The sequence below is a fragment of the Egretta garzetta genome, unplaced genomic scaffold (genome assembly GCF_000687185.1).
Source record: "Egretta garzetta isolate BGI_Z169 unplaced genomic scaffold, ASM68718v1 scaffold206, whole genome shotgun sequence".
NCBI classification, from domain to species: Eukaryota; Metazoa; Chordata; class Aves; order Pelecaniformes; family Ardeidae; genus Egretta; species Egretta garzetta.
Window position 1 is genome coordinate 2045661 of NW_009259984.1, and position 10411 is coordinate 2056071.

Consider the following 10411-nt stretch of genomic DNA (forward strand, 5'->3'; position numbering starts at 1 on the left):
ATGTTTTCTAGTGACAGAGTTAGCCACCCCCAACGTGCACGGGGCCATCATTTTCCTCCAGTTCCACTGCCAACATCAACTGTTTTTCCCACCAGCCTGACCTGAGCGAAATCTCTCCTTCCAGCAAACAATGCCGGCTAAGGCACCTGCTGCCCAGAGGCAGGAGGACTGATTGATGAGGGTGCCTAAGCTTTCTGCTGACGTATGAAAGCTGTGACAGCATCTGGAGGAGTGAAGGGTTGGTAAAATCAACTCAAAGAATCACAAGAAGTGGTAAAAGTGGATGTGAAGGCAGAGGTGCTTTATTTCTGGTCTATTTTAATCCAATTCTGCCTATGGAAATTTGCAAGTAAGAGGTTTTAGTGCTGGTTTAAAGAAAGAAAGAGGTACAGAGGGCTGAGCTGAGGGAGGCACAGACGTGGAAGGGGAGAAAGGAAACGCCTGGTACGGATTCATTACAAGTACCACATTTTCAGCTACACTGCACAAAAAGGTTAGGTTATCTCCCACTTCAGGATGCCAAAAGTATCCCCGTTGCCTTCTCTCTGTGCGCTTACCTTCAGCAGCTTCTCTAGGATGGGATATCCTCCCTAGTGCTCCCCAGGGGACACTGGGAGCTTTCAGCCAGCTCAACATCCTCTGCTGTGTTCCAGTCTCTGGACCATGACAATAAGTTAGAGCCAGGGAACACAGCTGGACCCACCCCCATGTGCGGCTGAGCACTGGGTGCCAGGGTACCTCCCAGCAGCACATGGCATCCAGCAGCAGAGTATTGCTCAACTGGGCATGAGCTCAGTAGCTTGGTGGCCCCAGGTGAGAGGAGTTCTGCTATGGGCTCATGCTGCAATCATACCCTATTAACCTAGCAGGTCTCCAGACCATCAAGTAGTGATGGCATCACGGTTTATTTGCACAGAGCAAACCTTGATAATAGCTTTGGTAGACAGCACTCTTGACTACAATGATTAGCACGTGAAGGGAGAAACCTGGACTGCCTAGGCAACTGCTACAGAGAGCCTTGCCCCTGTGGCATAGAGCTGAGACCCAGGAATCTCAGCTCTGTTCTTGCTCTTGCCAAAGAGCTCTTGTGCAAATCCCCTGCCAGTGCTGGACTTCAGCAGCCTGGCACTGTTCCTGGTGTTGTATTTGTTGTGACCCTCTTTTCATTACACCTTGTAAGATCATTCAGGATCTATATAAACAAGGCGCCACAGGAATACAGACAGCAAACTGTCAGTGTCCTGTTGTTGCTCGGTTTACTTAGAAGTCCATACAAATACATATGCCCCTCTGCATGGATCTAAGCACAGAATAGTGACCATATGGAAACCCCTGGCTGCCAGGATCTGCTTGGCTCTTTCAACCCAATAGCTCTGTGCACTCTACTTGATCAATAAATGTGCATTTTTCTATGTATACATAAATCAAGAATAAATACGTGGGATCCATTTTAAGTTCCAGTCATTCTGGACACTATCACCTGCTCACCAGAGCCACCAGCCCACACCAGTGAGAGCTGGATTCTTATTGGTATAAGTGAAATTAATCCCACTGGAGTTAACTCAGTTTACTCCCATTGAGGATTTACCTATAACTTTGCTGCAATGACTTCCACCTCCCCATGTCCCCAGGGCGATCAGTGAATTGTGGATTTATACAGTCCCTATGGCACTTCTCAGACATTCATTGTTGCTGCATTTTTTCAGTTGTCCAAGTTTTTCCCTTCCCACCTCCTTTTGAAAACTTTGACCATATAATTCACTTAAGCTTCTAAATGAGCTATGTCTATAAAGAGCATCTGGGTCAGCCAGCCTTAATTTGAAAATGTCATTACTCCCACACTAAACTTCCCCCATCAATCCCACAGCAGCCATCACAGTTTGTACGTCTCCCAGACCAACCTGAGCAAAGTTGTGGTCTTTTCAGCTTTCAAAAAGGAGGAAAACAGGTGGAAGAGAAAGAAACCACCACCTGGACTGGTGAAGGCTGCAATTGTCCAGGGAGACAGAGCAAGGAAGTACTCTCGTTTCCACAGATTTTTGGGGCTACAAAGGTGTAGAATTATATCTGGAGGAGGAAAAACAGTAAGCTTTTAGCTTATGCTTAGCTCAATTCCAACTGTCTTTAAGTCAATTTAATTTTGTGAAGTTCAGAAATATTCAAGGTGCTCCTGAGGTTCAGAATATCATTACCAGGTGTCCCACGTGGCCTCTCCTGCAGGCAACTGAAGAAGGCTGTCTCTGGGTCAGTGGAGTTAAAAGGATTACATCTGAACAAAAGGTGGGATGCTTTCCACTTTCTTAACCTGAAAGTTAAACAGCTAATATGCCTAGTCTCTCTCTCTAGTCAGTTTGATGAAAGGTACTTTCAGAGGGCAATTAATTCCATCCTATAATAGATATAGAAATTAGGCTGAATCTGTTGCCCCCTGGAGCTGTTTACCTAGCTGCTTAAATGTCTCCAGGAGCTGCATCTGTATCTTTAGCCAGAAGGGACTGAATTCAGTTGAAGGTGAAGATGCCTCCATCCAGGTATCTACATGCGAGTGATGTGTCCAGGTTGCCATTGCTAGGAGATTTTGCCAATACAGTAAGCAGACCCTTGCGAGCAATTCAGCTCACCCTGAAGCAGGCAGATAGGTTTGATTGTGTGCACTGACAGCTGGAGGTGTCCAGCGTGGCCTGCAGCTGCCACTCCACAACAGCAAAAGTCCTGTGCCAAATCTTGGATGGATGTCCCACTTACTCCAGGGCATCTCAAATGGCACCAGACACCTACGTTTAAGCAATTGAACTGAGCCCCTGGTGCTTGCACACCTCCCTGGACCCCTCTGGCCATACTGAATGACCATCGTTGACTATGATCAGAGCACAGACAGCCATTTCACATGTAGCCATCTCCATGCAAGATGCCAATGTTTGCCTAACTGTCATGTTAAAATCTACCCAGTTTTTACACACATATTGCAACACAGCAGCACCACAGCGAAGTGCTTTTTAGCCTGTGAATCCACCACATACAGCCTGTTTTCCCAAGAGGGACACAGAGCCAGCGCTAACAAACCTAGCATCACTGGTCACTTGTCACTGGTGCTGCAGAAACGGGCCCAAGGACAGACCCTACTCAGTGGGTTAATCAATGTTAGTTCACTGATTAAACAAATGAGGTTAAGTCATTGATGTAATAGGGAACAGAACAGGAGCCCTGGAGGAAGCATCTCCAGCAGAGTCAGTAGCAAAGCCTGAAGAGTCTCATGATTCCTGCTCTGGTGTCATGACCGCGGCCCCCGCACAAACTGCTGTAAGAGGTCAGGGTCTCCTCCTGAACTGCTTTCTCTGCCCTAATGACAAGCCGAAAAGAATGCAAGTGCCTCTCTGAATTTCGTCAGAAACTGTGCAGGCTTGTATTATCATGGTAATAAAAGTAATGCACATTTGTCGAGCCCCAGTGGGGCAGATCAATAAAAGCAGGAGTATGTTTTGAAAAACAGTAAATCACTTTCTTGACAGCTACCCCAAACTTTGGATGCTTTCAGCTACACTTTGTGGTGGTAAAAAAAATAGGTACTTTGGGTTCAAACTTATTACCATTCAACTGCCTGTTTGTAAAGGAATGGCAGGAGACATTTAAAATATGAGTGCAAGCAAGGGCTCTTCAATCTCATGAGCCAATCTAAAGTTAAGTGAGTGAATCGCTCATCTGCAGTCAACTAATAGGAGGAGAAAATCAGCTCTGAGAAACCAATTATAGTTCTATACCTCCGTCCTCCAGGATGTGATCTCAAAGTCAATTAAGTCCCCAGAAACCAGTCTCCAGGACTCACTGGGAATATTCTGCATGCCAGAATATGGTAAACTTGTTTTCAGAAGATCTAAATGGAGACATCCAGCTTGAAAAAGCAAGATGGCACCATAGCATGGTCAACTGGAAGCAGAATTGTAAAAACCAGAAGATAAAATTACAAAGATCAGACTGGCTTCAGCATTTGAAATTCCAACCAAAGCAGGACAGTGGGCGGAATGAAGTATTAACCCAGCTACTGATAGAGTGAAACAAGGATTTGCCTACCTAAAAAAATTCAAACTGATAGGTTCCTGTTGTCCTCTCAGGATACCAGCTCCCAGTACTCTTTACGGGAGATGCCCTGGAGCTCCATCATGCACTCTTTATGATCTCCACAAGGAAAATGAAGTGTCAAACAATAATCTAGAGGGGGCTCAGATGCAGTGTCCTATTTGGAGCGCCATCATTTTGTGCTGAACTTGAGGATTGCACTTCTTTGTGGAACTCAGCTTACCTCGAAGTGGAAAGGACTTTAAACAGACAGGTTTCAGTACTTATAATCCCTGAAGTCCTTGAAAACCCCTTTCAGGATCCCCTTGAAAGGGGAGCCTCTATCTCATCCTCGGTGCCAGAATTACTACATAAATCATCATGGCCCTATGCCTGGATTTGGAAACCCTGGGCATGATTTTCAAAGGGGCCAAGCACCTAAGGTTCCAGCTGAACTCAGCAGATCTGGAAAACAAGCTCACTGATCAGACAAAATAATATTTCTCAGAAAAAATTGCTTTAATTTTCCTTTAAATTTGGCTTCTCCAAGTAGAAAACTAGCAATTTGTCCTAGACACAAGATCTGAAGTTTCACTCTCCCATTCTATTTTTTTGGGAGGTAAAAAATTAAAAACAACTTGTCCACCAACTCAAAGACCCTACCTTAAGCCACGAAGTGGAGGGTGGGGGGGAAACCACAAACTGCATAGTTACAATTTGCCTTTTTCTGGCAGGATGATCAGAAAACATATCTGTGTTCTTCTGGTAGCTGGAGCCAAACCAAACATTCACAACTTGGACATCTTAGAAGAGTTCACAAGATGTTATTGATAATTAACAACTGTGCCTATTTCCCACTCCGTAGTTCTGCTTCTGAGGAGAAAAATTTTCTTTGTCTTAACGATGAATAAAGTGGGTTTGAGAATTGCTCTAGGCAACCATCACCAACATCTTATTGTGTTATCTAGCCCAAAGTAGTTTTGGGTATTGGAAGAGATGTCAGGGCTGTCTGCTATTCTGCTGGTATAGAAGTAATAAGATCACTGCATGTTGGTCTGAGACTCAGAAATGGAAAAGAATCCAGCTCTAAAGAAACATTTGATGATGGAATTGATATAGAAGTGGTTCAAGTTTTTGGTAGGGTCTTAGTTCTCAAGCTTTGGCAGTTATGGGTGTTTTCATAAATGGAAAGGAAGGACCCAGACCTGAAGGGTTGGTGATTCAAATCTATTGTGGGTCTTCCATCTGGAGAGGCCCACAAGCTTGCTTATCATCAAACTGTCATGTCAAGCAGCTGAATTGCTGTGTGACGACATGAGCCACAGCATCCCATGGCATTAGAGACAGGAGACTTTTCTCATCGAAAAGCACTGAAAAAGCTGAGCAGCAGGACCCTCGGGACTGTTGGGGAGCTGAGTGAATCAGCCATGCTGCTCTGCTCCACACTGCCATGGCTAAACTGATTTTGCATCTAAATTAGCTAATTTAAAGGTGTCCTGGGCACCTCTGCACCATCCTTTCCTCCCTTCTGTGACTGCATAGAAAATTTAAAGGAAAAGATGAAGCACAGTCTTCCTAAAATCTACAGTCTAGTTTATCACCCATAAATATAAAGCTTCTCCAGGCATCTGGCTGATGCTGCTGCAAATACCCAGTGAAACACTAGAAAAGCTGTATACTGGAGCTTACTGATACAAAAAGAATTGTAGAGAACAGAGAAGAGAGAAAACCAGCAGGGTTATTCTAGAAGCCTGTAAAACCTTTTTTTTTTTTTATTTATTTAGTTTGTATCATTTAATGTTACTATAAATCAGTATTTTCTAATCAGCAGAGCACACTGTGATGTTCAGATGTATAGATCTCAAGAATGAGGCATAGCATCCTATGCCTTCTAATTAACGGTGCTGGCATAATTGACTCTGGCTGGGCACCAGAGTCGGTACCGCTGTGAGCTGATAGCGCTATGGGGAGGCAGGTGGAGAGGAAGATGAGCAATGGCAGCAACGCACACCTGGGAAAGGGAGGCAAGGAAGGGAAGACCCTGGGAATGAGGGAAGAATACATGGAAGCAGAGAACAGAACAAATGGAAGAGGAGGAGTGACAGGTGAAAACAAAGGCTAAAGGAGAAGTGGAAATAAGGAGGCAATAGTTCTGTTGTCTGTCTAAAAGAGCAAAGAACCACTGAAGTTGATGAGAACTGCTGATTTCTACTAACAAAGGGACTGAGCATGAAATATTTGTTAATGTTTGGGGTTTTTTATCTTAAAATTGTTCTACAGAATTCTACAGCAATTTTTTTTCCAGGTAACATGGGCACTTTATCAGCCTTCGCTGGCAGCACAGAAGCAGGCAGGTAGCTTTGCAGCAGCACGTGGGAACAAAGAACACAATGAGGAGGCCACAAATCATCACAATTTGCATAAAATTAAGATAGAAAAAACCACATTGTTAAGGGTAAAGGTATGGATTTTGATGACATTTTCCTCTCAGCTTATCCAGGGTATTCACTATAAACATACAGGGACGTTGTTAAACAGTGTTGACATTGAAACTGTGTCTAATTAATTCATGCATGGCATTTGGGGGGAAAATTAATACATTCCCTCTTCTTTCTTCTTCTGAAGTTAGATTCTTTGCTGTGTTCATTTTATGTTTCCCTTGTACCAGATTCCTCCCATTACATAGCTAATTCAAGATATATTTTTTTAAAAAAAAATAGTACTGTACGTACCTCTAGTGAGTGACCCTGACAGTGGTAAAGAGGATTCAGCCAGCCAGCCCCTGGCTTTACCTAACAAGCTGGAGGGTCTTTTTTGTTACTATTTTTCTTTCCCTGTGCGTGCATCCACCACAAAGCGGCTATCTCGGTGCAACCTGCAGGAAGGTCCCACCACCACAGCTGCCACTGATGCTCCCAGTTTCTGCCCTCCTGCAGTTCCTCAGAACAGCCTTTACATCCTCTGTAGGACTTAAATTTTAAAAGTGGTGTGTTGGCTTTCTCAACAATATTCACCTTTTCAGACTGGTAAACCTAGCAGACATATAGAAATGACCTGCGGCTAACCTCTCTCAGAAGCTGGAAACAGACCACTCGTCCCCTTTCTTGGTTTCTCACCTCCCAGGGTAGCTGAAAGCAGGGCTTGGTGTCACTTGGGTGGATCACAGCGTCACAGAGCGGGAACACGTCACGGGACTGATGCAGCATGGAGATGCCAAGGACGGTCAGGGCTTTTTGGACATGCAGCCTGGCATGGTCACATCAGCCAAGAGTTATGCAGCAAGCTCCCCTCTGTGATTCACAGCATCCTACATAGGCCAAAGGTCCTTTGGGGTTTATCTAAATTACAGCAGTTGCTTCTTCTTTCTCCATGACAAGACTGGCCCAGTTGGAGCTCTAACAGATTAATGAAGAGGCATGATTTTTCTTTGCAGAAACTTTGCTCTTTAGACCCTGTCATGACGTAATCTTCCTTTTTTTTGGTTTTTTTCCAACTTTATTTTCCGTTTTCAACCAGTTTATAAAACAGAAATGTATATCTGGGTAAAGAGACTGTGTGCATCCTCAAATTATCTCAGTCCCATTTTTAACTTTGGGTATAATTGTTACCCTCCACTTCTCCAATGAAATAGCTGTTTTTAATTAGGGAAGGCATAGTTTTGCTGCAGATCAGCTATTTCACACTAAGCTCATTCAGAACTTTTCAACGTACCATCTGGAGCTGATGATTTGCTGCTTTTTAAATCATCGATTTGTTCCAGCTCTTCTTTTGACACATCTTGATTACCAGAAAAGAGCAAGTCCCAGTAGGAATTGCTCTGATATTCTCTGTGCTGAAGAGTGATGCAAAAAATAATTTAGATTCTCAGCAATGTCTTTATCTTCTTTAATTTCTGCCTTTAATCTTCAGTGATCCAGTTTCCAAACTGCCAATTAATTATTCCTACTCCTCTGACTGATAAACCCTGAAGCATTCTTATTTTATACCTTTAGCTGTTTGCAGTCCACTGTATTTCCTTTTAATTTCCCTTTCATCTAGTCTTTATGTTCTTAAGTGGAATTCATGGCATCTTTAGGGATTTTTCTTCCTATACACCAAGCTTTCTTGACTAACCTTCTCAACGTGACCAAAACCTGGATGTTCTGAAGTTTAAATTTCAGTCACTTTTCTGTATTTCATTTCCCACTAAGCTACTAGCCCATATTGTATTAATATGTCTGTTAGCAGCTTCAGATGCAACCTTGCCTTGAATTCCTGCAACTGAATGTTGCTTAAGATTAAGAACCATAAATCAGGACATCGGGATTTTGGCACCTAAATAAAAGGGGAATTTTGATCTGAAATTCCATACCTATTTATGTCTCTGGCCCAGGCTGAAAAAAAAAGGCACCTACCCCCTTTTTTAGACCTGCCAAAGGCAGAAAGCAGGAAGTAGCTGGCAAACCTGGAGTGTGTAATCCATACCAGTAACAACCTGGTGGTGGAAGCTGCCTTTCTGCAACGGCATAGTGATTACGTACTTGCTTCTGGCCATGGGAAGGCTGTACACGAGGGAGGTCAAGCCACCATTGCCCATCTCAAATGAGGACCCGGCCACCAGGAAGGGCACCAGGCACTGGGAGAGAAGAGACCACACGCTCTCCTGCTCGCTGGGACAGGGTTCCAGGCTCAGAAAGGACGGCAAAATTTTGGGGGTGAAAGGAAGCCTAACATGATAGCTTGGTGGTTTGGGGTCTCAGAGGAGAGAGGTCTCCTAGGTTTCAGCCATTGGGCTGATCCTTAGCACTTATCTAAGAGTTCTATGCAAAATGGTCCCTAAAACAAAATACGTAACTTACTGGCTGGTGCCTGCTGAGACTTCTCTTTAATACATAGGAAAAGCTTATCTTTCCGAGACAGAGATGTGCAGGACCACATCAATGAAGTTAAAGTCGTGGCCTGAGCCCTAAACCATCTCCTGCTCACAGCTCTTGCTCCTGAGGCCTGGGCTTGAGCAACATCCAGTTCCAGACCTAAAACTTGACAGTTCTTCAGTGGAGCAAGCTGAGTTGTACCTCAAGCAAATGTGAAAAGCGAAGGTATTTGAACAGGCTTGCTTCAGGCTACCTTATTTCTCTTATGCTCCTTCCTAAATTGTTAGAAACTGCTTCTGTATTTTCTTCTGTTTTCCTGCTGCTGACACACCTAATTACCACCTGATTTGTAAGGCAGTAAAAGCCCCCGTGACATGTCAGCTGAGCTTTAAATCATTTATTGTTAGCAAATAGTTGGGGAAAAAAAAATTCAAACCATAAGCCTACCTCTGGCCATGGAAAAGACAATGAGAATTAGTACTGCTCTGCCTGCCACAACCCCTGGCAAGGCTAAACACTGAATTGCAGTTAATGGTTTAGGAAGAGAGGAGAAGAAATGCAGCACAACAGACCTAATCCTCAAATCCTTTTCTGGCCTCCCTGGTGGGTCCCCACCACGTGTGGCTTGGCCGTTCTCCCCGTGGATGGGGCTGTCCCCTCACCAGTGGCTTCGCCACTGCCGGCCCTGCTCACTCCAGCCACAACCACCTCAGAAAGATGTCACAGCAGAACAGCAGCTGTGCCTAGCAAGGCCTTGTAAACCACCCCAATACCCATGCTACGCTTGCTGTCTGCCTCTGTGCCTGAATGTAAAAAGACCTAATTTTGGTAATACCCATTCAGACAGAAAACAGCTCAGGTAGAAGGCTTGGTGAATTAGAGCCACCACCAATACATATAACGTATAAAATCCTGGTCACCGTCTGGTTGTGCATGCAGAAACACTCAGAGACATAAGCCCTCCTGCAGCTGGGGAAAAGGCCTTTACTGAACTTTTCCATTAAATGTTCTGCAAATACCCAGCCTGGTGACTTCGTGCTGCTACAGCCACTGCCAGGGCACCTCCTGACCCAATCCAGCTCCTGCTGTTCTTCTCCGGCCAAATTTGAAGCCTCCAAACACAACAAGACGATGGTGATAAAATAGCAAATCAACAGAAAACTTCACCACAACCATCTGACGTCCTGCTGCTCTCTGCAGAGGGACCCTGGGCCGACAAAAATGCAAATTCCCTGTTGCCACCTCAAATTTTCCCATCCTGAACCAGCTGCAGCCCCACGTGGCCCACCAGCATGGGAGGGAGGCGGGTGCCTCATGCCCCAAGACATGGGGCGAGGGTGCCCTGGAGCTCTGCACCCCATAGGGTGCTTGTGGCACCTCTGCTCTGCACATCCCGCACCCACTGTGCACTGGAGGTAAAATGGCATCGCACCCCGCGCTCAGCCCCGCTCCAGTCCTCGCCGCAGAGCAACAGAGCCGCCCTTGCGCTTACCTTTTCCAGAGAC